The sequence below is a fragment of the Pristiophorus japonicus genome, chromosome 14 (assembly GCF_044704955.1).
Source record: "Pristiophorus japonicus isolate sPriJap1 chromosome 14, sPriJap1.hap1, whole genome shotgun sequence".
NCBI lineage: Eukaryota > Metazoa > Chordata > Chondrichthyes > Pristiophoridae > Pristiophorus > Pristiophorus japonicus.
In genome coordinates this window covers 117,639,086-117,666,706 of record NC_091990.1, presented here as the reverse complement: position 1 = coordinate 117,666,706, position 27,621 = coordinate 117,639,086, and positions in this window count along the sequence as shown.

Genomic DNA, 27,621 nt, shown 5'->3' with positions numbered 1-27,621 from the left:
CAGTCAAGTGATGGAGCAGCCCAGCACCTGGTGCCTGTTTGATGATTGCTGGAAGTGGAGGTGATGCTACATGAGGTGCTTGCATGGAGGGTTGCCCTCTGTGCCACTTCATGGTGCCATCCCCGTGGGGTCAGCAGTCCAGCACTGCCTGCAAGGAGGTGCTGCCAAGTTAACTGTTACTGCCCAGCCCCTATGCAGCATGGTGATCAAGGTGTCCCTGCAGCAGATGGTAAAGCTTCTCATCAGTCTTCCTATTGACCCAGAACCTGAGAAGACCCCCCTCCCCATTGTCCTTGCCTGGCTAAGTAAGTCAGGACCTGCAGAAATGGTTGGTGGCATCTTGCTTGTTATGGTTAGCTCTTGGCTTGCTTTCTTTCATTGGAGTTTAGAAGAATGAGAGGTGATCTTATTGAAATGCATAAGATTCTGAGGGGGCATGACAGGGTAGATGCAGAGAGGATGTTTCCCCTCATGGGGGAATCTAAAACTAGGGGACATAGTTTCAGAATAAAGGGTCGCCCATTTAAGATGGAGATGAGGAGGAATTTCTTCTCTCAGAGGAATCTTTAGAATTCTCTACCCCAGAGAACTGTGAAGGATGTGTCATTGAATATATTTAAGGTGGAGATAGACTGATTTTTGAACGATAGGGAGTGGAGGGTTACGGGAGCGGGCAGGAAAATGGATTTGAGGCCAGGATCAAATCAGCCATGATCTTATTGAATGGCGGAGCAGGCTCGAGGGGCCAAATGGCCTACTTTTATTTCTTATGTTCTTTCATGCAGTACCTTGTAAAACATGGCAGGCCATGATTGGGTCGGTTAGTCAGGCAGTCACATATTGTAGTGACATCTTATTGGGTCTCCTCAGTTCAGCTTTCTTGGGGAAGTTCTCATCCTTGTTTTCAAATCCCTCCATGGCCTCGCCCTTCCCTATCTCCGTGACCTCTTCCAGCCCAACAACCCCACCCCCCTCCCCGAGATCTCTGCACTACTCCAATTCTGGCCTCTTGCGCTTCCCCAATTTTAATCGCTCCACCATTGGCGGCCGTGCCTTCAGCTGCCTGAGCCCTAAGCTCTGGAATTCCTTCCCTAATCTTCTCTGCCTTCTATCTCTTTAAGATGCTCCTTAAAATCTACCTCTTCACCTGTCCTAATATCTCCTTATTTTGGCTTGGCACCACATTTTGTTTGGTAACTTTGGGCTGTTTTGCTACATTAAAGGCACCATATAAATGCAAGTTGTTGTTGTTGATAATGACCAGATAATCTGTCATTAGGATGTTGATTGAGGGATAAATAGTGGCCCAGGACACCAGAGATAATTCCCCTGCTCTTCTTCGAAATAGTGCCCTGGGATATTTTACGTCCACCTGGGAGTGCGGACAGGGCCTCGGCTTAATGTCTCATCTGAAATACATTGCGGCCCTCCCTCAGCACTGCACTGGGAGTGTCAGTCTAGATTTTTTTGTGCTCAAGTGTCTGAAGTGGGACTCGAACCCACAACCTTCTGACTCAGAGGCAGGAGTGCTACCCACTGACATAAGAACATAAGAAATAGGAGGAGGAGTAGGCTATTTGGCCCCTTGAGCCTGCTCCGCCATTCAATTAGATCATCCACTGACAGGAATGGCCTGTGCGACGTATCCACACCAATCCTGCTGTCTTCCCAAGGATTGCAGTCTTAACCTCCTCTTGTGAACTGATAGAATGGACTGAAGGCAGTGGGATCCATCTTTAATTATGCCGGTTGAGCGCCGATGACATCAGAGGCCTGCGCGGGGATGCAGCTGTGCCAATCGCCATAGCAACCTGGCAGCAGGAACAATCGAGACCAGAAGAGGATCACAAAGGTGCATGCATTTCTTTGTTTTGGTTTATTTGTTGGCCAGGAGGAGCAGGAGTACTCTTCTGGAGACCCAACTCGAAAACTTTGGGTGGGTGAGGGGAGTGGTACTGAGGGACAGTGAGGGGAGTGGTACTGAAGGAGGGTGAGGGGAGTGGTACTGAGAGAGGGTGAGGGGAAATGGCACTGAGGGAGGGTGAGGGGAGTGAAACTGAGGGAGGGTGAGGGGAGTGAGACTGAGGGAGGATGAGGGGAGTGGTACTGAGGGAGGGTGAGGGGTGTGGTACTGAGGGAGGGTGGGGGTGTGTGGTACTGAGGGAGGGTGAGGGGAGTGGTACTGAGGGAGGGTGAGGGGAGTGAGACTGAGGTAGGGTGGGTGGCACTGAGAGGGGGTGAGGGGAGTGGTACTGAGGGAGGAAAGGTGAGGGGAGTGGTGCTGAGGGAGGGAGGGTGAGGGGAGTGGTACTGAGAGAGGGTGAGGGAAGTGGTACTGAGGGAGGGTGAGGGGAGTGAGACTGAGGGAGGGTGAGTGGCACTGAGAGGGTGTGAGGGGAGTGGTACTGAGGGAGGGTGAGGAGAGTGGTACGGAGGGAGGGTGAGGGGGTTGGTACTAAGGGAGGGTGAGGGGAGTGAGACTGAGGGAGGGAGGGTGAGTGGAATGGTACTGAGGGATGGAGGGTGAGGGGAGTGGTACAGAGGGAGGATGAGTGGAGTGGGACTGAGGGAAGGTGAGGGGAGTGAGATTGAGGGAGGGTGGGTGGCACTGAGAGGGGATGAGGGGAGTGGTACTGAGGGAGGAAAGGTGAGGGGAGTGGTGCTGAGGGAGGGAGGGTGAGGGGAGTGGTACTGAGGGAGGGTGAGGGGAGAGCTGTTTATTTTCATTGCCCAGGGAGTTTATTTTCATTAGCCCAGGAGTGTATCTCAGATTCACATGTCATGAGCCATTGTGTTGGGATTTGGAATAGGCCTCACAGCGTAAGGCACAGGTCACAGTTGATGGCAATGAAGCAAAGGAGGGAAACAGGAGACAGAAAGAAAGAACTTGTATTTTTATACAGCGTCTTTCATGAACTCAGGCCATCCAAAAGTGCTATCCAGCCAATGATGTAATTTTTGAAGTGTAATCGCTGTTGTAATATCGGAAATGCAGCAACCATTTTGTGCACAGCAAGCTCCCACAAACAGCAATGAAATAAATCACCAGATAATCTATTTTAGGAGTTCATTATGGGATAAATAATGGACAGGACATTGGGTAGAACTCTTCAGACTGAATTTTCGGCTTTGCTGATTACGGGGCGGTAATGGCGACGGGGCGGTAAAGTTTGCGCCCGGGAACAGTTTACGCCTCAGTTATCAAAATTAGGCAGCTGGGCCCCGAATGTGGGGCGGAGTGCTAAGAAAGGCGTCTTCGGAGAGGAGGCGGAGCAGGTGTCCGGGGAGGCCTACAAGAGGCCCATCAGTCGGCGGGAGTTCATCGTTGGAGAGGAGGTCTAACGGTGCAGCTGCAGCAGGGAGAGAAGGCAAAAAAGAAGTAAAAAGAAATAGAAGGGCGACGTCACAGCCAAGGGGGTAAGTGATTGGCTGATGATTGGTGAGTAGTTTTTCTTTTTCTTTTCTTTATCAGTAAGTAATCTTTTAGCATTGTTGTTGCCAAATTAAGTTAATCTAAGGGTAAAGTCAAGGCAGGAGAGCTTAGGCACGTGGAGTTATGCTCCTCCTGTACTATGTGGGAAGTCAGGGACGCTTCCAATGTCCCTGACGACTACATGTGCAGGAAGTGCATCTGCCTGCAGCACCTGACAGACCGCATTGCGGCACTGGAGCTGTGGATGGATTTACTCTGAAGCATCCGCAATCCTGAGGATGTCGTGAATAGCACGTTTAGTAAGTTGACCACACCGCAGGTAAAGGGTACACAGCCAGATAGGAGATGGGTGAGCAACAGGAAGAACAGTGAAAGGAAGGTAGTACAGGGGTCCCCTGCGGTCATTCCCCTGAAAAACAGATACACCACTTTGGGTACTGTTGAGGGGGATGACTCTTCAGGGGAGGGCAGCAGCAGCCAAGTTCATGACACCGTGGGTGGCTCTGCTGCACAGGAGGGCAGGAAAAAGAGTGGGAGAGCTATAATGGTGGGGGATTCTATTGTAAGGGGAATAGATAGACTTTTCTGCGGCTGCAATCAAGACTCCAGGATGGTATGTTGCCTCACTGGTGCAAGGGTCAAGGATGTCTCGGAGCGGGTGCAGGATATTTTGAAGGGGGAGGGTGAATAGCCAGTCGTCGAGGTGTATATAGGTACCAATGATATAGGTAAAAAATGGGATGAGGTCCTACAAGACGAAGTTAGGGAGCTAGGAGCTAAATTAAAAAGTAGCACCTCAAAAGTAGTGATCTCAGGATTGCTACCAATGCCATGTGCTAGTCAGAGTAGGAATCGCAGGATAGCTCAGATGATTATGTGGCTTGAGGAGTGGTGCAGAAGGAAGGGATTCAAATTCCTGGGACATTGGAATCGGTTCTAGGGGAGGTGGGACCAGCACAAACCGGACGGTCTGCACCTGGGCAGGACCGAAACCAATGTCCTAGGGGGAGTGTTTGCTAGTGCTGTTGGGGAGGGGTTAAACTAATATGGCAGAGGGATGGGAAGCTATGCAGGGAAACAGAGGGAAGTAGAATGGGGGCAGAAGCAAAAGATAGAAAGAAGAAAAGTAAAAGTGGAGGGCAGAGAAACCCAAGGCAAAAAGCAAAAAGGGCTACATTACAGCAAAATTCTAAAGGGGCAAAGTGTGTTAAAAAGACAAGCCTGAAGGCTCTGCACCTCAATGCGAGGAGTATTCGGAATAAGGTGGACGAATTAACTGCGCAAATAGCAGTTAACGGATATGATGTAATTGGCATCACGGAGACATGGCTCCAGGGTGACCAAGGCTGGGAACTCAACATCCATGGGTATTCAACATTTAGGAAGGATAGACAGAAAGGAAAAGGAGGTGAGGTGGCACTGCTGGTTAAAGAGGAAATTAATGCAATAGTAAGGAAGGACATTAGTTTGGATGATGTGGAATCGGTATGGCAACGGAATACCAAAGGGCAGACAATGTTAATGGGAGTTGTGTACAGACCACCAAACAGTAGTAGTGAGGTTGGGGACAGCATCAAACAAGAAATTAGGGATGCGCGCAATAAAGGTACAGCAGTTATCATGGGCGACTTCAATCTACATATTGATTGGGCTAACCAAACTGGTAGCAATGCGGTGGAGGAGGATTTCCTGGAGTGTATTAGGGATGGTTTTCTTGACCAATATGTCGAGGAGCCAACCAGAGAGCTGGCCATCCTAGACTGGGTGATGTGTAATGAGAAGGGAATAATTAGCAATCTTGTTGTGCGAGGCCTCTTGGGGAAGAGTGACCAATATATGGTCGAATTCTTTATTAAGACGAGAGTGACACAGTTAATTCAGAGACTAGGTTCCTGAACTTAAGGAAAGGTAACTTCGATGGTATGAGATGTGAATTGGCTAGAATAGACTGGCGAGTGATACTTAAAGAGTTGACGGTGGATAGGCAATGGCAAACATTTAAAGATCACATGGATGAACTTCAACAATTGCACATCCCTGTCTGGAGTAAAAATAAAATGGGGAAGGTGGCTCAACCGTGGCTAACAAGGGAAATTAAGGATAGTGTTAAATCCAAGGAAGAGGCATATAAATTAGCCAGAAAAAGTAGCAAACCTGAGGACTGGGAGAATTTTGTAATACAGCCGAGGAGGACAAAGGGTTTAATTAGGAGGGGGAAAATAGAGTATGAGAGGAAGCTTGCTGGGAACATAAAAACTGACTGCAAAAACTTCTATAGATGTGTGAAGAGAAAAAGAGTAGTGAAAACAAACGTAGGTCCCTTGCAGTCAGATTCAGGTGAATTTATAATGGGGAACAAAGAAATGATGGACCAGTTAAACAAATACTTTGGTTCTGTCTTCACGAAGGAAGACATAAATAACCTTCCGGAAATACTAGTGAGGGTCTAGCGAGAAGAAGAAACTGAAGGAAATCCTTATTAGGCGGGAAATTGTGTTAAGGAAATTGATGGGATTGAAGGCCGATAAATCCCCGGGGCCTGATAGTCTGCATCCCAGAGTCCTTAAGGAAGTAGCCCTAGAAATAGTGGATGCATTGGTGATCATTTTCCAACAGTCTATCGACTCTGGATCAGATCCTATGGACTGGAGGGTAGCTAATGTAACACCAATTTTTAACAAAGGAGGGAGAGAGAAAGTGGGTAATTATAGACCGGTTAGCCTGACATCAGTAGTGGGGAAAATGTTGGAATCAATTATTAACGATGAAATAGCAGCACATTTGGAAAGCAATGATGGGATCGGTCCAAGTCAGCATGGATTTATGAAAGGAAAATCCTGCTTGACAAATCTTCGAGAATTTTTTGAGGATGTAACTGGTAGAGTGGACAAGGGAGAACCAGTGGATTTGGACTTTCAAAAGGCTTTTGACAAGGTCCCACACAAGAGATTGGTGTGCAAAATTAAAGCACATGGTATTTGGGGTAATGTACTGACGTGGATAGAGAACTGGTTGGCAGACAGGAAGCAGAGAGTCGGGATAAATGGGTCCTTTTCTGAATGGCAGGCAGTGACCAGTGGGGTGCCGCAGGGCTCAGTGCTGGGACCCCAGCTCTTTACAATATACATTTACAATTTGGATGAGGGAATTGAGTGTAATATCTCCAAGTTTGCAGATGACACTAAGCTGGGTGACGGTGTGAGCTGTGAGGAGGATGCTAAAAGGCTGCAGGGTGACTTGGACAGATTAAGTGAGTGGGCAAACGTGTGGCATATGCAGTATAATGTGGATAAATGTGAGGTTATCCACTTTCGTGGCAAAAACATGAAGGCAGAATATTATCTGAATGACGGCAGATGAGGAAAAGGGAAGGTGCAACGAGACCTGGGTGTCATGAAACATCAGTCATTGAAAGCTGGCATGCAGGTATAGCAGGCAGTGAAGAAGGCAAATGGTACGTTGGCTTTCATAGCTAGGGAATTTGAGTATAGGAGCAGGGAGGTCTTACTATAGTTGTACAGGGCCTTAGTGAGGCCTCACCTGGATATTGTGTTCCGTTTTGGTCTCCTAATCTGAGAAAGGACGTTCTTGCTATTGAGGGAGTGCAGCGAAGGTTCACCAGGCTGATTCCTGGGATGGCAGGACTGACATATGAGCAGAGACTGGATTGACTGGGCCTGTATTCACTGGAGTTTAGAAGGATGAGAGGAGATCTCATAGAAACATATAAAATTCTGACGGGACTGGACAGGTTAGATGCAGGAAGAATGTTCCAGAACCAGGGGACATAATTTAATGATAAGGGATAAGCCATTTAGGACTGAGATGTGGAGAAACTTCTTCACTCAGAGAGTTGTTAACCTATGGAATTCCATACCAGAGAGAGTTGTTGATGCCAGTTCATTGGATATATTCAAGAGGGAGTTAGATATGGCAATTACGGCTAAAGGGATCAAGGGGCATGGCGAGAAAGCAGGAAAGGGGTACTGAGGTGAATGATCAGCCATGATCTTATTGAATGGTGGTGCAGGCTCGAAGGGCTGAATGGCCTACTCCTGTACCTATTTTCTATGTTTCTATACCTCTCTTGGGCGTTAGCATGGGAAAATCCCAAGCTAAAGAGCTGGGCTGGAAGCGCTCCAAATGAGGCCCGGGGAGAAAAAAAAAGCTGAAAAAACCCCCACAAAAACATTCCCAAAACATTGTCCATGCCGCCACAACATAAATTGCAAAACAAATTAAAAGAAAAAACAATTACACTTACCTCAGGAGTCCATTACTTACCTGTCTGCAGTCTCTATATGTTGGACCGCCCGATTTCCCAGGCGTTCACTGCGGGGGGGGGGGGGTGGGCGCTGTGGGGCGCACGGGTCGGGCGGGAGTCATATAGCATGCTGGATTCGCAACCAGGGCCATTGCACTCCGGCAAAGCTCATCCGGTCGGTGATGCTCAGCGCCGCTGCAAAACCGGACCCGAAAACCCCACGGGGCGTTGGAGGCTGACCGCCCGCCCAGAATACCTCACCCCCGTCCCACCATCTCTTCATCAAAATAATGTTCATTGGATCTTTTAAGTTCACCTGAGAATGCAGAAAGGGCCTCGGTTTAATGTCTCATCCGAAAGATGGCACCTCCGGCAGTGCAGCACTCCCTCAGTACTGAAGTGCCAGCCTAGATTTATATGCTCAAATTTCTGGAGTGGCCAATTCAAACCACCAGCTTCTGACTCAGAGGTGAGAGTGCTACCACTGAGCCAAGGGTGATACCTAAAGGTTGAGAACCCATACCATTGTGATGTATCTTGGTTCATATAAACTGCAGCTGCTGGCCTAAGCCTGGCAATTGCAGTTGGGGTTTCAGCCGGGCAGAGCCCTATTAATATTGCCTGGATCAATGCTGTTGCCCAGGAGAGAGCTCTGGGCATGTGCACATGCACAAAACTTCCAGCCTGCTGCTGCTCTCTCAACCCCAAATCCTACGGATAGGTCTATTTAACTACTAGGGGCAGGCACATACACCAGCAGAGGATGTGGTAACAGGGCACTTAGACAATAATAAAAGGATTGGGCAGAGTCAACACGAATTTATGAAAGGGAAATCATGTTTGACTAATCTGAGATGGGGGGATTGTCCTATGGGGAGAGATTGAGTAGACTAGGCCTATATTCTCTAGAGTTTAGAAGAATGAGAGGTGATCTCATTGAAACATACAACATGACAGGGTAGATGCAGGGAAGATGTTTCCCCTGGCTGGGGAGTCTAGAACCAGGGGTCATAGTCTCAGAATAAGGGGTTGGCCATTTAGGACTGAGATGAGGAGAAACTTCTTCGCTCAGAGGGTGGTGAATCTTTGGAATTCTCTGCCCCAGAGGGCTGTGAAGGCTCAGTCGTTGAGTATATTCAAAACAGAGATCGATAGATTTTTGGACATGTAGGGAATCAAGGGATATGGGGATAGTGCAGGAAAGTGAAGTTGAGGTAGAAGATCAGCCATGATCTCATTGAATGGTGGAGCAGGCTTGAGGGACAGAAAGGCCTACTCCTGCTCCTAATTCCTTTGTTCTTATATTCAGAGGCACTACAGGGGCGGGAGGTGGGAAGTCAGAGGGTTTTCTCCATTATGGGAAGTTCAAACCACTCTGGCCGAAGATGGAAGTTCTTCACAACTTATCTAGCGATCCTAGCTGGAGGGGGGCCTCAGATTCTGATGGCATAATGGGGCCCATTCCTGGTGAGACAAATCTGGTTCTTTCTTCCTAAAAGTAGCTCACACATCTGGCTAGCAGTGATGGTCCCACCATGAGTAAAACAGCAATATCTTTCTGATTATCCTTTAACTAAGAGTGGTTGTGCCAGAGTAAAAAGGCCATAGCTAAATAGGGAAAAACTCTTCCCACTGACAGGAGGGTCAGTAACCAGAGGACATAGATTTAAGATTTTAAAAAGCCAGAGGGGAGATGAGGAGAATATTTTTCACGCAGCGAGTTGTCGTGATCTGGAATGTTCTGCCTGAAAGGGTGGCGTAAGCAGATTCAATTGTAACTTTCAAAAGAGAATTAGATATACACTTAAAAAAGAATAACATTTTCTGGGCTATGGGGAACGAGCAGGGAAGTGGGGCTAATTGAACAGCTCTTTCAGAGAGCCGGCACAGCACGATAGGCCGAATAATTTCCTGTGCCGTATAATTCTATGGTTCTAACTGGGATAATTTTATGCAGTATGAGCAAGACTCAGAGTGGAGGAAATAATGGAAGAAAAAGACATTAGCACTTCCTATTGTTCTTACTTCGGTATATAATTACAATAGTTTTTTTCTGTGAACTTATCCACATGGGACATTGTAGTCCACACGTATCCTTTTGCTTCTACTCCTGTGGCCGAGGCTATGAGACCTAGTCATCAGGTCGCAGAAAACCAAAGCAGCAACCCCACGGCCAAAATACAAGTGCGGTTTTGAAAATGTCCAATTGGTTCCCTAAAGACGCCTTTGTTTCAAGACAGAGTCCATTTTCCATCTGCCCGGACCACCCATCAATCTTCTCCAGAGTGTCGATACGAACAATGACGGGCAGGAAAAGATCCACTGGTCATTTTACAGAATTCATAGAATGCATACGGGATTGTTTCTTCGAACAGTATGTAACAGAACCTACAGGGGAGCAAGCTATCTTAGATCTGGTCCTGTGTAATGAGACTATCATTAGGGGGGCAGTGCTGGAAAAATAAACGATCTCCTCGTAAAAGATCCTCTCGGAATGAGTGATCACAGTATGGTTGAATTTGTAATACAGATTGAGGGTGAGGAAGTTGTGTCAGAAACGAGCGTACTATGCTTAAACAAAGGGGACTACAGTGGGATGAGGGCAGAGTTGGCTAAAGTAGACTGGGAACACAGACTAAACGGTGGCACAATTGAGGAACAGTGGAGGAATTTTAAGGAGCTCTTTCATAGTGCGCAACAAAAATATATTCCAGTGAAAAAGAAGGGCGGTAAGAGAAGGGATAACCAGCCGTGGATAACCAAGGAAATAAAGGAGAGTATCAAATCAAAGACCAATGTGTATAAGGTGGCCAAGGTTAGTGGGAAACTAGAGGATTGGGAAAATTTTAAACAACAGCAAAGAATGCCTAAAAAAGCAATAAAGAAAGGAAAGATAGATTACGAAGGTAAACTTGCGCAAAAGATAAAAACAGATAGTAAAAGCTTTTACAGATATATAAAACGGAAAAGAGTGACTAAAGTAAATGTTGGTCCCTTAGAAGATGAGAAGGGAGGTTTAATAATGGGAAATGTGGAAATGGCTGAGACCTTAAACAATTATTTTGCTTCGGTCTTCACAGTGGAAGACACAAAAACCATGCCAAAAATTGCTGGTCACAGGAATGTGGGAAGGGAGGACCTTGAGACAATCACTATCACTAGGAGGGCAGTGCTGGACAGGCTAATGGGACTCAAGATAGACAAGTCCCCTGGACCTGATGAAATGCATCCCAGGGTATTAAAAGAGATGGCAGAAGTTATAGCAGATGCATTCATTTTAATCTACCAAAATTCTCTGGACTCTGGGCAGGTACCAGCGGATTGGAAAGCAGCGAATGTAACGCCTCTGTTTAAAAAAGGGGGCAGACAAAAGGCAGGTAACTATAGGCCGGTTAATTTAACATCTGTAGTGGGGAAAATGCTTGAAACTATCATTAAGGAAGAAATAACGGGACATCTAGATAGGAATAGTGCAATCAAGCAGACGCAGCACGGATTCATGAAGGGGAAATCATGTTTAACTAATTTACTGGAATTCTTTGAGGATATAACGAGCATGGTGGATAGAGGTGTACCGATGGATGTGGTGTATTTAGATTTCCAAAAGGCATTCGATAAGGTGCCACACAAAAGGTTACTGCAGAAGATAGAGGTACGCAGAGTCAGAGGAAATGTATTAGCGTGGATAGAGAATTGGCTGGCGAACAGAAAGCAGAGAGTCGGGATAAATGGGTCCTTTTCGGGTTGGAAATCGGTGGTTAGGGGTGTGCCACAGTGATCGGTGCTTGGACCACAACTGTTTACAATATACATAGATGACCTGGAAGAGGGGACAGAGTGTAGTGTAACAAAATTTGCAGCGACACAAAGATTAGTGGGAAAGCGAGTTGTGTAGAGGACACAGAGAGGCTGCAAAGAGATTTGGATAGATTAAGCGAATGGGCTAAGGTTTGGCAGATGGAATACAATGTCGGAAAGTGTGAGGTCATCCACCTTGGGGAAAAAAACAGTAAAAGGAATATTATTTGAATGGGGAGAAATTACAACATGCTGCAGTACAGAGGGACCTGGGGATCCTTGTGCATGAATCCCAAAATGTTAGTTTGGAGGTGCAGCAGGTAATCAGGAAGGCGAATGGAATGTTGGCCTTCATTGCGAGAGGGATGGAGTACAAAAGCAGGGAGGTCCTGCTGCAACTGTATAAGGTATTGGTAAGGCCACACCTGGAGTACTGCGTGCAGTTTTGGTCACCTTACTTAAGGAAGGATACACTAGCTTTGGAGGGGGTACAGAAACGATTCACTAGGCTGATTCCGGAGATGAGGGGGTTACCTTATGATGATAGATTGAGTAGACTGGGTCTTTCCTCGTTGGAGTTCAGAAGGATGAGGGATGATCTTATAGAAACATTTAAAATCATGAAAGGAATAGACAAGATAGAGGCAGAGAGGTTGTTTCCACTGGTAGGGGAGATTAGAACTAGGAGGCACAGCCTCAAAATACAGGGGAGCCAATTTAAAACCGAGTTGAGAAGGAATTTCTTCTCCCAGAGGGTTGTGAATCTGTGGAATTCTCTGCACAAGGAAGCAGTTGAGGCTAGCTCATTGAATGTATTCAAGTCACAGATAGATAGATTTTTAACCAATAAGGGAATTAAGGGTTACGGGGAGAGGGCAGGTAAGTGGAGCTGAGTCCACGGCCAGATCAGCCATGATCTTATTGAATGGCGGAGCAGGCTCGAGGGGCTAGATGGCCTACTCCTGTTCCTAATTCTTATGTTCTTATGTTCTTATGTAGGATCGGTCCAAGTCAGCATGGATTTATGAAAGGGAAATCATGCTTGACGAATATTCTGGAATTTTTTGAGGATGTAACTCGTAGAGTGGACAAGGGAGAACCAGTGGATGTGGTGTATTTGGACTTTCAAAAGGCTTTTGACAAGGTCCCACACAAGAGATTGGTGTGCAAAATCAAAGCACATGGTATTGGGGGTAATGTACTGACGTGGATAGAGAACAGGTTGGCAGACAGGTAGCAGAGAGTTGGGATAAACGGGTCCTTTTCAGAATGGCAGGCAGTGACTAGTGGAGTGCCGCAGGGCTCAGTGCTGGACCCTAGCTCTTTACTATATACATTGATGATTTAGATGAAGGAATTGAGTGCAGTGTCTCAAAGTTTTCAGGTGACACTTGTCATGTATCTTACATTATTATATATAACTGTATCCTAACATGCTGTACATGACTGTAATAAGTTATGACCTGTAACCACCAGCATACCTTACCACCAGGGATGCACTTGCAAGAGACAGGTATATAAGGACAGGTCTCAGGCAAGTGCAGCATTCCAGAGCTGTGCAATAAAGGTGCAGGTCCAGAGTGACCTTGACTTCACTACATGCCTCATGTGAATCTATACTGAGGGGACAGGACTTTACAATGGCGACGAGTTACGGGATTACAGAATCCACAGCATGGCGAACAGCGGATCAGATGAAAAGTACAATGCGGAAGACAATTGGGAGGACTTTATAAAAAGGCTCCATCAAAGCTTTGTAACCAAAGACTGGTTAGGCGACGATAAGGCAGAGAAGAGAAGAGCCCATCTCTTGACCAGCTGTGGCTCGAAAACATACGCTTTAATGAAGGATCTATTGGCACCCGAGAAACCAGCAAGCAAGTCGTTTGAAGAATTAAGCACACTGGTAAGCGACCACCTGAAGCCAGCGAGCAGCCTACACATGGCCAGACACTGGTTCTACAACTACAGACGCTGTGTGGGCCAGAGCATACCCGACTTCGGAACTTCGGAGGTTGGCTAGTTTATGTGAGTTCTCCGATGAACTGAGGAGAGAAATGCTGAGAGACTTTTTCATTGAAGGAATAGGCCATGCAGGCATATTCCGAAAGCTCATAGAGACCAGGAACCTGACCTTAGAGGCAGCAGCACTGGTTGCACAAACATTCTTGGTAGGGGAAGAAGAAACGAGGTTGATTTACAATGTAGGTACGACAACTCACGAAATATCGGAACAAGAAGTTCACAGCACTAAACAAGTTGCTACCCCCACACACAGACAAAACCGGGAAAACAGGCTCTCGACAGCAGGCAGAAGCCATCAAGGGCCACAGGAATGGCCGTTCACACCTCATCAACCCACAATGCGAGCAATCAACTACAAACTGAGAGATGCTCAAGAGAGATCAGCCAGACGCAGCTCATTTTTTGGGAACACTTTGAACAATAGAACAGGTCTGTGCTGGGGGTGTGGGGGTGGACACTCGTCAAGGGGATGTCAATTTCAGCAGGCTGTTTGCAGAAATTGTTAATATACAGGGCATTTGGCCCGCATGTGCAAAAAAATGGCAGCTTGGCTGGTATATGTATCGGATGGGTCGGAAAGCGGACCAGAAGATGGTGGGGACAGTACCCGGGACACCGATGTACAGTGGGTCAACACGATCAATGGCCGCTGCTCCTACAACAGGACGCCTCCTATAATGATGAGGGTCCTACTCAACGGGATATCTGTCAACATGGAGCTGGATACGGGAGCGAGTCAATCTCTCATGGGTGCTCAACAATTTGAACAACTGTAGCCGCATAAAAGAGACAGACCAAAACTCACAAGGGTCGACACCAAACTAAGGACCTATACCAAAGAAATCGTATCAGTCCTCGGCAGCGCCATGCTCTCTGTCACACACAAAGGGACAGTGAACCGACTTCCCCTGTGGATTGTCCCCGGAGACCCCCCAGCACTGCTGGGGAGAAGCTGGCTGGCAAAACTAAACTGGAAATGGGATGATGTCCATGTCATGTCATTAGAGGAATGGATCTCCTGCTCAACAGTTATAAAGCGATTTGAACATCTCTTTCAGCCAGGTGTGGGCACTTTCAAAGGGGCCAAAGTCAAAATCTACATCACACAGGATGCTAGACCAGTCCATCACAAGGCCAGAGCTGTACCCTATGTGATGAGGGAAAAGATTGAACACAAACTAGATAGGCTTCTGCGGGAAGACATTATATCACCAGTGGAATTTAGCGACTGGGCAAGTCCCATCGACCCAGTCATGAAGCCTGATGGAGCCGTACGAATCTGTGGGGACTACAAATCTACCATAAACAGAGTCTCCCTACAGGACCAGTACCCGCTGCCCAGAGCGACATTGGCTGGAGGTAAACTTTTCTTAAAATTAGACCTCACATCTGCGTATATGACGCAAGAATTGACTGAGGAATCCAAGCTACTCACCACCATCAACATACATCGAGGCCTTTTCATGTACAACCGATGCCCATTCGGCATCAGGTCAGCAGCTGCCATATTCCAGTGCAATATGGAGAGTCTGCTCAAGTCCATCCCGGGGACGGTTGTATTTCAAGACGACATACTTATCACGGGCAGGGACACCGACTCCCATCTCCGTAATTTGGAGGAAGTACTAAAGCGGTTGGATCGGGTAGGCCTACGAGTCAAGAAATCCAAGTGCCTGTTTCTCGCACCCGAGGTTGAATTTTTGGGCAGAAGGATTGCCACTGATGGAATCGCCCAACAGAATCCAAAACAGAAGCAATTCGCCTGGCATCCAGGCCCCGGAATGTCTCAGAACTGCGCGCCTTTCTCGGGCTACTCAATTACTTTGGGAACTTTATGCAGAACTTAAGCATGCTGCTGGAGCCTCTCCACATGCTACTCAGGAAGGGGTGCGATTGGTTTTGGGGGACACCCAGGAACGCTTCTTCAATAAGGCATGCAACCTTCTGTGTTCCAACAGTGTTTTGACTTTCTTTGACCCAGGTAAAAAGCTAGTTCTCACATGTGATGCGTCAGCGTATGGGGTCGGGTGCGTTTTGCAACACCTCAACAGTGCGGGCAAATTACAACCCATAGCTTATGCCTCCAGGTCACTTTCGCGGGCGGAGCACGATTACGGAATGGTAGAGAAGGAGGTGCTCGCATGCGTGTATGGTGTCAAAAAGATGCACCAATACCTTTTCGGGGCCAAGTTCGCATTAGAAACCAACCACAAGCCCCTCACATCCCTCCTATCTGAGAGCAAGGCAATAAACACCAACGCCTCGGCGCGAATTCAACGGTGGGCACTCATGCTGGCGTCCTACGACTACACAATAAGGCACAGACCAGGCACAAACAACTGTGCCGACACGCTCAGCAGGCTACCCCTGACGACCACGGAAGGGTCTGACGAACAGGACTGTGAGATAGTCATGGCAATCAATGCCTTTGAGTCCACAGGTTCGCCCATGACGGCTCGCCAAATCAGAGCCTGGACGGCCAGTGACCCCACGTTATCCTTAGTAAAAAGATGTGTCCTAACTGGTGACTGGGCAGAGGCTCGCGATGCCTGCCCCGAGGAATTAAAACCCTTTCACAGGTGCATGCATGAGCTATCACTACAAGCAGACTGCCTGATGTTAGGCAGCCGAGTAGTCATGCCTCTGCGAGGCAGAGAGGCATTTATCCGGGAGCTCCACCGCGAGCACCCGGGGATCGTTCTCATGGCCCTGGCCTACCAAACTGTGGTCGCGGGTGCACGTAGACTATGTGGGCCCATTCATGGGCAAAATGTTCCTCGTAGTTGTAGATGCATTTTCAAAGTGGATTGAATGCACCATTTTAAATTCGAGCACAACCTCCAACACTGTGGAGAGCCTCGCAACCATGTTTGCAACGCATGGAATCCCTGAAATATTGGTCAGTGACAATGGTCCGTGCTTCATCAGCACAGAATTCCAAGAATTTATAATTGACCACGGCATAAATCACGTCAAGACGGCATCGTTCAAGCCGGCCTCCAACAGCCAGGCGGAGAGAGCAGTGCAAATCATTAAACAAGGCATGCATAAAATCAAAGGTCCCACGCTGCAGGGTCGCCTGTCGCGACTGCTGTTCGCATACAGATCTCGTCCACACTCACTGACTGGGATCCCCCCCGTGCAACTGTTGATGAAAAGGACTTTAAAAACAAGGCTCTCATTAATCCTCCCAGACATGCACGAAATCGTTGAGGCAAAGCGCTGTAAGCGACTAAGTACCATGACAGAAATTCGAGGGGGAGATGGAATGAGATAGGGGACAAAGTGTTTGTACTAAACTATGGCAAGGGTCCCAAATGGCTTGCAGGGACAGTAACAGGCAAGGAAGGAAACAGGCTACTGGTAGTAAAAATGGACAATGGCAAAACCTGCTGGAGGCATGTCGACCAAGTCAAAAGCAGATTTACCAACAACACTGCGGAACCAGAGGCAGACTACAATGTGGAACTCGCACCACACCTGGTGGACAGACAGAGGGAACAACCTGAGGAAAGGGCAATCCCAACAGACAGCCCAGGCGAGTCAACAACAATCACACCAATCGAAACAGACAGCCCAGGCGAGATACCAGCAACCACACCCAAAGAAAAACAGACACCAAGGCAAACAACTGAACCACAACTCAAAAGCTCCACGCGAGAGCGTAGACCACCTGAGAGACTGAACCTAGAAAGACAATAAGACCTTGGGGGAGGGTGATGTCATGTATCTTACATTATTATCTATAACTGTATCCAAACATGCTATACATGACTGTAATAAGATATGACCTGTAACCACCAGCATACCTTACCACCAGGAGTGCACTTGCAAGAGACAGGTATATAAAGACAGGTCTCAGGCAAGTGCAGCATTCCAGAGCTGTGAAATAAAGGTGCAGATCCAGAGTGACCTTGACTTCACTACATGCCTCGTGTGAATCTATACTGAGGGGACAGGACTTTACAACACTAAACTGGGTGGCGGTGTGAGCTGTGAGGAGGACGCTAAAAGGCTGCAGGGTGACTTGGACAGGTTAGGTGAGTGGGCAAATGCATGGCAGATGCAATATAATGTGGATAAATGTGAGGTTATCCACTTTGGGGGCAGAAACACGAAGGCAGAATATTATCGGAATGGCGGCAGACTAGGAAAAGGGGAGGTGCAACGAGACCTGGATGTCATGGTTCATCAGTCATTGAAAGTTGGCATGCAGATACAGCAGGCGGTGAAGAAGGCCTTCATAGTTAGGGGATTTGAGTATAGGAGCAGTGAGGTCTTACTGCAGTTGTACAGGGCCTTGGTGAGGCCTCACCTGGAGTATTGTGTTCAGTTTTGGTCTCCTAATCTGAGGAAGGACATTCTTGATATTGAGTGAATGCAGCGAAGGTTCACCAGACTGATTCCTGGGATGGCTGGGCTGACATATGAGGAGAGACTGGATCAACTGGGCCTTTATACACTAGAGTTTAGAAGGATAAGAGGGGATCTCATAGAAACATATAAGGTTCTGATGGGACTGGACAGGTTAGATGCGGGAAGATTGTTCCCGATGTTGGGGAAGTCCAGAAGCAGTGAACACAGTCTTAGGATAGGGGATAGGCCATTTAGGACTGAGATGAGGAGAAACTTCTTCACTCAAAGAGTTGTTAGCCTGTGGAATTCCCTGCCGCAGAGAGTTGTTGATGCCAGTTCATTGCATATATTCAAGAGGGAGTTAGATATGGCCCTTACGGCTAAAGGGATCAGTGGGTATGGAGAGAAAGCAGGAAAGGGATACTGAGGTAATGATCAGCCATGATCTTATCGAATGGTGGTGCAGGCTCGAAGGGCCGAACAGCCGACTCCTGCACCTATTTTCTATGTTTCTATGTTTCTGTGAGGAAAGGTTGAGTAGATTGGGCCTCTACTCATTCGAATTTAGAAGAATGAGAGGTGATCTTATCGAAACGTATAAGATTATGAGGGGCTTGACAAGGTGGATGCAGAGAGGATGTTCCCACTGCTGGGAAAGACTAGAACTAGAGGGCATAATGTTAGAATAAGGGGCCACCCATTTAAAACTGAGGTGAGGAGGAGTTTCTTCTTTCAGAGGGTTGTAAATCTGTGGAATTCACTGCCTCAGAGAGCTGTGGAAGCTGGGTCATTGAATACATTTAAGACAGAGATAGACAGTTTCTTAACCGATAAGGGAATAAGGGGATATGGGGAGCGGCAGGGTAGTGGACCTGAGTCCATGATCGGATTAGCCATGATCGTATTAAATGGCGGAGCAGGCTCGAGTGGCCATATGGCCGACTCCTGCTCCTATTTCTCATGTTCTTATGTACCTACGTCCCGGTCTTGGAAAGAAAGAAAGACTTGCATTTATATAGTGCCTTTCACGACTCCCGGATGTTTTAAAGCGCTTTACAGCCAATGGAGTACATTTGGAATGTAGTCACTGTTGTAATGTGGGAAACGCGGCAGCCAATTTGCGCACAAGCAACCTCCCACAAACAGCAATGTGTTAATGACCAGAAAATATGTTTATGTTGTTTGAGGGATAAATATTGGTCAGGACACCGGGGATAACTCCCCTGCTCTTCTTCGAATTAGTGCCATGGTATAGTTTTATAGTTTACCTCCACTTGAGAGAGCAGACGGTACATCGATTTAACATCTCATCTGAAAGTCGGCACCTCCGACAGTACAGCGCTCCCTCAGCACTACACTGGAGCGTCAGCCTAAATTTGTTTTGTGCTCGAGTCCTTGGAATGGGACTTGAACCCACAAACTTCTGACTCAGAGGCGAGAATGCTGCCCACTGAGCCACAGCTGACACTGTAGGAGGTGATCGCCTCACCAGCCAGAAACCGGTCCAGCTCTCTCTTGAAGGAATTGAGCAAATCGGTGTCCACTGCACGAAGTGGCAGCCTATTCACAGGTCTACTATTCTGTGGGGGAATAAAATCCCACCTCCAAACATCTAACCTAGTTCTGGTTTTACTTAACTTGTGCTTGTGACCCCTGATACTCACTTGGATGATTTACATTGGTCCACTTCCACCTTGTCCAAATTCCAGACTGGCTGCAGGGTCAGTAGGGTTGGCTCACTCGATGTTGCTGTTCAAATGATAGACAGAGGCTCCTCCATTTCTTCCACCCTTTTTGTGTTTAATTATCTGCACTCTAAATAGCATTGCGAGCGTCTTGCCTGCCCGACTGGTGGGACTTTTATATGGAGAATAATGGATACCTGATAAGGCGGTAATTTAATCACATGGTTCAGATAACACATAAACTACAAGAGAGAGAGAAGTCTTTGAGTGGTTTATAGCTGTCACCTCAACTCCCCAAGATTAGATTACTACCTTGAAAAACATTCCCCGAGTGCTTGTTATTGTCTACACAATATGCTGCTTCCATTTTGTCCCTGGGTTTATTCTGTTCCTGTGCCAGCAATGGTTGATAGCATGGGTTGCAAAATCGTGCTGCCATCCACATCCTTGATTTGTGATGACACTCAAGAGCGTTCACGTCAACACTACCAGGTTTACCAAGAAATAATCTTCAGCTGACTTCTCAGAAAATTTAGCGTATATTAGGCACTGGCAGACAGAACGACAGAACTGCAACATGTCTATACATACAGAAGCTTTGTAGTTATTTTCTTTACATCCGTGTTTTGAAAGAAAAGGTAAAAGGTCTTGCATTTCTACAGCGCCTTTCACGATCACCTGACATCACAAAACGCTTTACAGCCAATGAAGTACTTTCGAAGTGCAGTCGTTGTTGTAATGTAGGAAACATAGAAAACATAGAAAAATAGGTGCAAGAGTAGGCCATTCGTCCCTTTGAGCCTGCACTGCCATTCAATAAGGTCATGGTTGATCATTTCCTCAGTACCCCTTCCTGCTTTCTCTCCATACCCCTTGACCTCTTTAGCCGTAAGGGCCATATCTAACTCCATCTTGAATATATCCAATGAACTGGCATCAACAACTCTCTGCGGCAGGGAATTCCACAGGTTAACAACTCTCTGAGTGAAGAAGTTTCTCCTCATCTCAGTCCTTCATGGCCTACCCTTATCCGAAGACTATGTCCCCTGGTTCTGGACTTCCCCAACATCGGGAACATTCTTCCTGCATCTAACCTGTTCAGTCCCGTCAGAATCTTATACGTTTCTATGAGATCCCCTCTCATCCTTCTAAACTCTAGTGTATAAAGGCCCAGTTGATCCAGTCTCTCCTCATATGTCAGTCCAGCAATTCCTGGAATCAGTCTGGTGAACCTTCGCTGCACTCCCTCAATAGCAAGAACATCAATCCTCAGATTAGGAGACTGTCATGTATCTTACATTATTATATATAACTGTATCTTAACATGCTGTACATGACTGTAATAAGATATGACCTGTAACCACCAGCATACCTTACCACCAGGGGTGCACTTGCAAGAGACAGGTATATAAGGGCAGGTCTCAGGCAAGTGCAGCATTCCAGAGCTGTGAAATAAAGGTGCAGATCCAGAGTGACCTTGACTTCACTACATGCCTCGTGTGAATCTGTACTGAGGGGACAGGACTTTACAGAGACCAAAACTGAACATGATATTCCAGTTGAGGCCTCACCAAGGCCCTGTACAACTGCAGTAAGACCTCCCTGCTCCTATACTCAAATCCCCTAGCTATGAAGGCCAACATACCATTTGCCTTCTTCACCGCCTCCTGTATCTGCATGCCAACTTTCAATGACTGATGAACCATGGCACCCAGGTCTCGTTGCACCTCCCCTTTTCCTAATCTGCCGCCATTCAGATAATATTCTGCCTTCGTGTTTTTGCCCCCAAAATGGATTACCTCACATTTATCCACATTATACTGCATCTGCCATGCATTTGCCCACTCACCTAACCTGTCCAAGTCACCCTGCAGCCTCTTAACGTCCTCTTCTCAGCTCACACCGCCACCCAGTTTAGTGTCATCTGCAAACTTGGAGATATTACACTCAATTCCTTCATCTAAATTGTTAATGTATATTGTAAAGAGCTGGGGTCCCAGCACTGAGCCCTGCGGCACTCCACTAGTCACTGCCTGCCATTCTGAAAAGGACCCATTTATCCCGACTCACTGCTTCCTGTCTGCCAACCAGTTCTCTATTCACATCGGTACATTACCCCCAATACCATGTGCTTTGATTTTACACATCAATCTCTTGTGCGGGACCTTGTCAAAAGCCTTTTGAAAGTCCAAATACACCACAGCCATTGGTTCTCCCTTGTCCACTTTGCTAGTTACATCCTCAAAAAATTCCAGAAGATTTGTCAAGCATGATTTTCCCTTCATAAATCCATGCTGACTTGGACCGATCCTGTCACTGATTTCCAAATGAGCTGCTATTTCATCCTTAATGATTGATTCCAACATTTTCCCCACTACCGATGTCAGGCTAACTGATCTATAATTAACCGTTTTTTCTCTCCCTCCTTTTTTAAAAAGTGGTGTTACATTAACTACCCTCCAGTCCATAGGAACTGATCCAGAGTCGATAAATTGTTGGAAAATGATCACCAATGCATCCACTATTTCTAGGGCCACTTTCTTAAGTACTCTGGGATGCAGACTATCCGACCACGGAGATTTATCTGCCTTCAATCCCATCAATTTCCCTAACACAATTTCCCGCTTTATACGGATATCCTTCAGTTCCTTCTTCTCATTAGACCCACTGTCCCCAGTACTTTCGGAAGGTTATTTGTGTCTTCCTTCGTGAAGACAGAACTGAAGTAATTGTTCAATTGGTCTGCCATTTCTTTGTTCCCCATTATAAATTCACATGAATCCGATTGCAAGGGACCTACGTTTGTCTTCATTAATCTTTTTCTCTTCACATATTTATAGAAGCTTTTGCAGTCAGCTTTTATGCTCCCTGCAAGCTTCCCTACTTTATATTTCCCCTCTTAATTAAACCCTTAGTCCTCCTCTGTTGAATTCTAAATTTCTCCCAGTCCTCAGGTTTGTTGCTTTTTCTAGCCAATTTATATGCCTCTTCCTTGGTTTTAATACTATCCTTAATTTCCCTTGTTAGCCACGGCTGAGCCCCCTTCCCCGTTTTATTTTTACTCCAGACAGGGATGTACAATTGCTGAAGTTCATCCATGTGATCTTTAAATGTTTGCCATTGCTTATCCACCGTCAACCCTTTAAGTATCATTTGCCAATCTATTCTAGCCAATTCACGCCTCATACCGTCGAAGTTACCTTTCCTTAAGTTCAGGACCCTAGTTTCCGAATTAACTGTGAATTAAATGGCAGACCAATTAAACGCGGCTGACTCCCACAAACAGTAATGTGATAATGACCTGATAATCTGTTTTTTGAGTGAAATTGACTGAGGGATTAATATTGGCCCCAGGACACTGGGGATTACTCCCCCTGGAAAAATCCTTTTAGCTTTGCAGAGAATTTATACTAAAGTTCTTGGGAGTAACTGGGGCTAAAATTGCCCACTGCCGTAAATGGGGTGCACCTACCCTATTTCTGTTGATTTTACTGGCATGGTGGATGTGGTGGCCTCTTGAGCCAAATTCCGTTCTTTGGCTTCTTTTTTCTAGTGGCCCGGAAGTCATTCATAATTGGTGCAGAAGTGCGGCGGGTGAGCGGAAGTTCGCACGCTAGAGGCGGAGTTTCGCGTTACGGGGGTGGGGGGGCACATCGGCGGTGCGCGTTCTGATTAGGACTTAAGACGGATCGGCAGCAGCTGAGCAGTTGTGGGGGGCGAGCGGGTCACCGCCGGGATACCACAGGAGCAGAATTTTCAAAATGGCGGCAATTCCACGAAAAGTCGGCGGCCATTCCAAACCGCAGCAAGGCCGCCAATTTCCAGCGGTAACAGGCCTTAAGGGAAGGGACAATTTCGGACCCACTGTGTTTGGGGAAAAAAAGGCATAGCTGCCTCAGTGAATACTCTGGTTGCTATGGCAGCCTTTGGATGGGTGGCAACAGTGAAATTCATCATGGCACAGCTGCCCAATCAGATAAGGGAAGAAGATAAAGCACCATGTATCGACAGTGACAGAAATTCATTTGTGGGTATTTTTAAGAACCGCACTTGACAATATTCAAGATCGTACTGATTTAAAGTGCAATTTTTGGTGATTAGATGTGGGATTTTGTTCCAATTTTTTAAACTCAAAACAAAAGGTATGGAGTTCAATAGTTTCTTTGAAAAAAAAATGATGCTCATCGAGGAGAGGGATTTGAGCGCTGGGAAATGGAACACTTTCTGTTTTAGGCACCCAGTGTCAGCATCAACACATCCAGGGCAGGTACAGAACAGCGAGAGGCAGGGTCAATCTCCCTCTAATGTGCCTCAACAATGTGGCTCAGACACAACCTTCTACTGCACCAGTCTGGCATTGTGCTTCACCCAATTCCCACAGCAGCCATCCTTGAGCCTGTCTGAGTGACATTGCCAATAAGTGTTTAATTAGAAATAGAAACAAGCTTGGGGCCGATATTGATCAACTCACCGCCCGCTGCCGCCGACTGCCACCCACTGAACAAAAGAACATAAGAACATAAGAATTAGGAACAGGAGTAGGCCATCTAGACCCTCGAGCCTGCTCCGCCATTCAACAAGATCATGGCTGATCCGGCCGTGGACTCAGCTCCATTTAGCCGCCCGCTCCCCGTAATCCTTAATTCCCTTATTGGTTAAAAATATACCTATCTGTGACTTGAATACATTCAATGAGCTAGCCTCAATTGCTTCCTTGGGCAGAGAATTCCACAGATTCACAACCCTCTGGGAGAAGAAATTCCTTCTCAACTCAGTTTTAAATTGGCTCCCCCGTATTTTGAGGCTGTGCCTCCCAGTTCTAGTCTCCCCGACCAGTGGAAGCAACCTCTCTGCCTCGATCTTGTCTATCCCTTTCATTATTTTAAATGTTTCTATAAGATCACCCCTCATCCTTCTTAACTCCAACGAGTAAAGGCCCAGTCTACTCAATCTATCATCATAAGGTAACCCCCTCATCTCCGGAATCAGCCTAGTGAATCGTCTCTGTACCCCTTCCAAAGCTAGTATATCCTTCCTTAAGTAAGGTGACCAAAACTGCACGCAGTACTCCAGGTGCGGCCTCACCAATACCCTATACAGTTACAGCAGGACCTCCCTGCTTTTGTACTCCATCCCGCTCGCAATGAAGGCCAACATTCCATTCGCCTTCCTGATTACTTGCTGCACCTGCAAACTAACTTTTTGGGATTCATGCACAAGGAGGGGTCCCCGATGGAGGGCACTCTACGCAGGGGTCCTCCCACTATTCATCGGGGACTTGGCCTGGAGGGTGGTGCACGGAGCAGAGCCGTGCAACAAATTTTTAAGCCGGTTCACGGACTCCCAGGCCGCCTGCAATTTCTGCGGTCTGGAGGAGTCCGTGTTCCATGTTTTTATTGAGTGCACAAGGTTGCAGCCCCTGTTCCATTATTTGAAGAGGCTGCTCCTGAAATTCTGGCTGCACTTCAGTCCCACTCTCCTGATCTTTGGGCACCCTGTGCGGAGGGGAGCGGGTAGGTCCGAGGGCCTCCTCGTAGGACTGCTCCTGGGCACGGCCAAGGGTGCCATCAGCCGGTCCAGGCAGCGGGCGGTCGAGGGGGTCGTTCAATCTGACTGCCTGCCTCTCTTCCGCTCTTACATCCGGTCCAGGGTGTCCTTGGAGATGGAGCACGAGGTGTCCACCGGTACGCTCGCGGCCTTCCGCGAGAGGTGGGCACCGGAGGGACTGGAGTGCATCATCACGCCCGGCAACCAAATTTTAATTTGATTTTACGTTTTAAAGTTTAATTTGTTTTAATTGCCGGTGCTTTTAGTGTCCCCTTCCCTTTTATAGGGGGCACTGGGGAAATTGTGATTTTAGTGCCCCAAAAAAAAAACAAAAAAAAAAGAAAAACACAAAAAAAAAGGAAAAAAAGGGCCTTGTATATGTCTGGTGTGTCACCCAGGTCGGGTGGCACGGTTTAATGTTTTATGTTTTTCCAGATAAACTCAAAAGAGTTTCATGCACAAGGACCCCCAGGTCCCTCTGCACCGCAGCATGTTGTAATTTCTCCCCATTCAAATAATATTCCCTTTTACTGTTTTTTTTCCCAAGGTGGATGACCTCACACTTTCCGACATTGTATTCCATCTGCCAAACCTTACCCATTCGCTTAACCTATCTAAATCTCTTTGCAGCCTCTCTGCGTCCTCTACACAACCCGCTTTCCCACTAATCTTTGTGTCATCTGCAAATTTTGTTACACTACACTCTGTCCCCTCTTCCAGGTCATCTATGTATATTGTAAACAGTTGTGGTCCCAGCACCAATCCCTGTGGCACACCATTAACCACCGATTTCCAACCCGAAAAGGACCCATTTAACCCGACTGTCTGCTTTCTGTTAGCCAGCCAATTCTCTATCGCCGACATTCCTCTGAAAGATCCGGCCAGTGCCACTTTGGAGGTGGCCTGGAGTGGGCAGGAGGGGAGAGCCACCGGTAACCGCCCGCTGACGTCAGCGGACATCTGAGTGGTGCAATTGACCTCCCGCCCGCTGAGCTCCCATATTGATGCAGGTGGGAGTCGGCGAGAGTCGGCGCCAGAACGGGGGTGGACCAATGTGAGGAGGCTGGTCTGTCCCCAACGGTAGGTATAGAAGCATAGAAACATAGAAAATAGGTGCAGGAGTAGGCCATTTGGCCCTTCGAGCCTGCACCGCCATTCCATGAGTTAATGGCTGAACATGCAACTTCAGTACCCCATTCCTGCTTTCTCGCCATACCTCTTGACCCCCCTAGTAGTAAGGACTACATCTAACTCCTTTTTGAATATATTTAGTGAATTGGCCTCAACAACTTTCTTTGGTAGAGAATTCCACAGGTTCACCACTCTCTGGGCGAAGAAGTTTCTCCTCATCTCGGTCCTAAATAGCTTACCCCTTATCCTTAGACTGTGACCCCTGGTTCTGGACTTCCCCAACATTGGGAACATTCTTCCTGCATCTAACCTGTCTAAACCCGTCAGAAGTTTAAACGTTTCGATGAGATCACGTCTCATTCTTCTGAACTCCAGTGAATACAAGCTTAGTTGATCCAGTCTTTCTTGATATGTCAGTCCCGCCATCCCGGGAATCAGTCTGGTGAACCTTCGCTGCACTCCCTCAATAGTAAGAATGTCCTTCCTCAAGTTAGGAGACCAAAACTGTACACAATACTCCAGGTGTGGCCTCACCAAGGACCTGTACAAGTGTAGCAACACCTCCCTGCCCCTGTACTCAAATCCCCTCGCTATGAAGGCCAACATGCCATTTGCTTTCTTAACCGCCTGCTGTACCTGCATGCCAACCTTCAATGACTGATGTACCATGACACCCAGGTCTCGTTGCACCTCCCCTTTACCTAACCTGTCACCATTCGGATAATAGTCTGTCTCTCTGTTTTTACCACCAAAGTGGATAACCTCACATTTGTCCACATTATACTTCATCTGCCATGCATTTGCCCACTCACCTAACCTATCCAAGTCACTCTGCAGCCTCATAGCATCCTGCTCGCAGCTCACACTGCCACCCAACTTAGTGTCATCCGCAAATTTGGAGATACTACATTTAATCCCCTCGTCCAAATCATTAATGTAAACAGCTGGGGCCCCAGCACAGAACCTTGCGGTACCCCACTAGTCACTGCCTGCCATTCCGAAAAGTACCCATTTACTCCTACTCTTTGCTTCCTGTCTGCCAACCAGTTCTCAATCCACATCAGCGCACTACCCCCAATCCCATGTGCTTTAACTTTGCACATTAATCTCTTGTGTGGGACCTTGTCGAAAGCCTTCTGAAAGTCCAAATACACCACATCAACTGGTTCCCCCTTGTCCACTCTACTGGAAACATCCTCAAAAAATTCCAGAAGATTTGTCAAGCATGATTTCCCTTTCACAAATCCATGCTGACTTGGACCTATCATGTCACGTCTTTCCAAATGAGCTGCTATGGCATCCGTAATAATTGATTCCATCATTTTACTCACTACCGATGTCAGGCTGACCGGTCTATAATTCTCTATTTTCTCTCTCCCTCC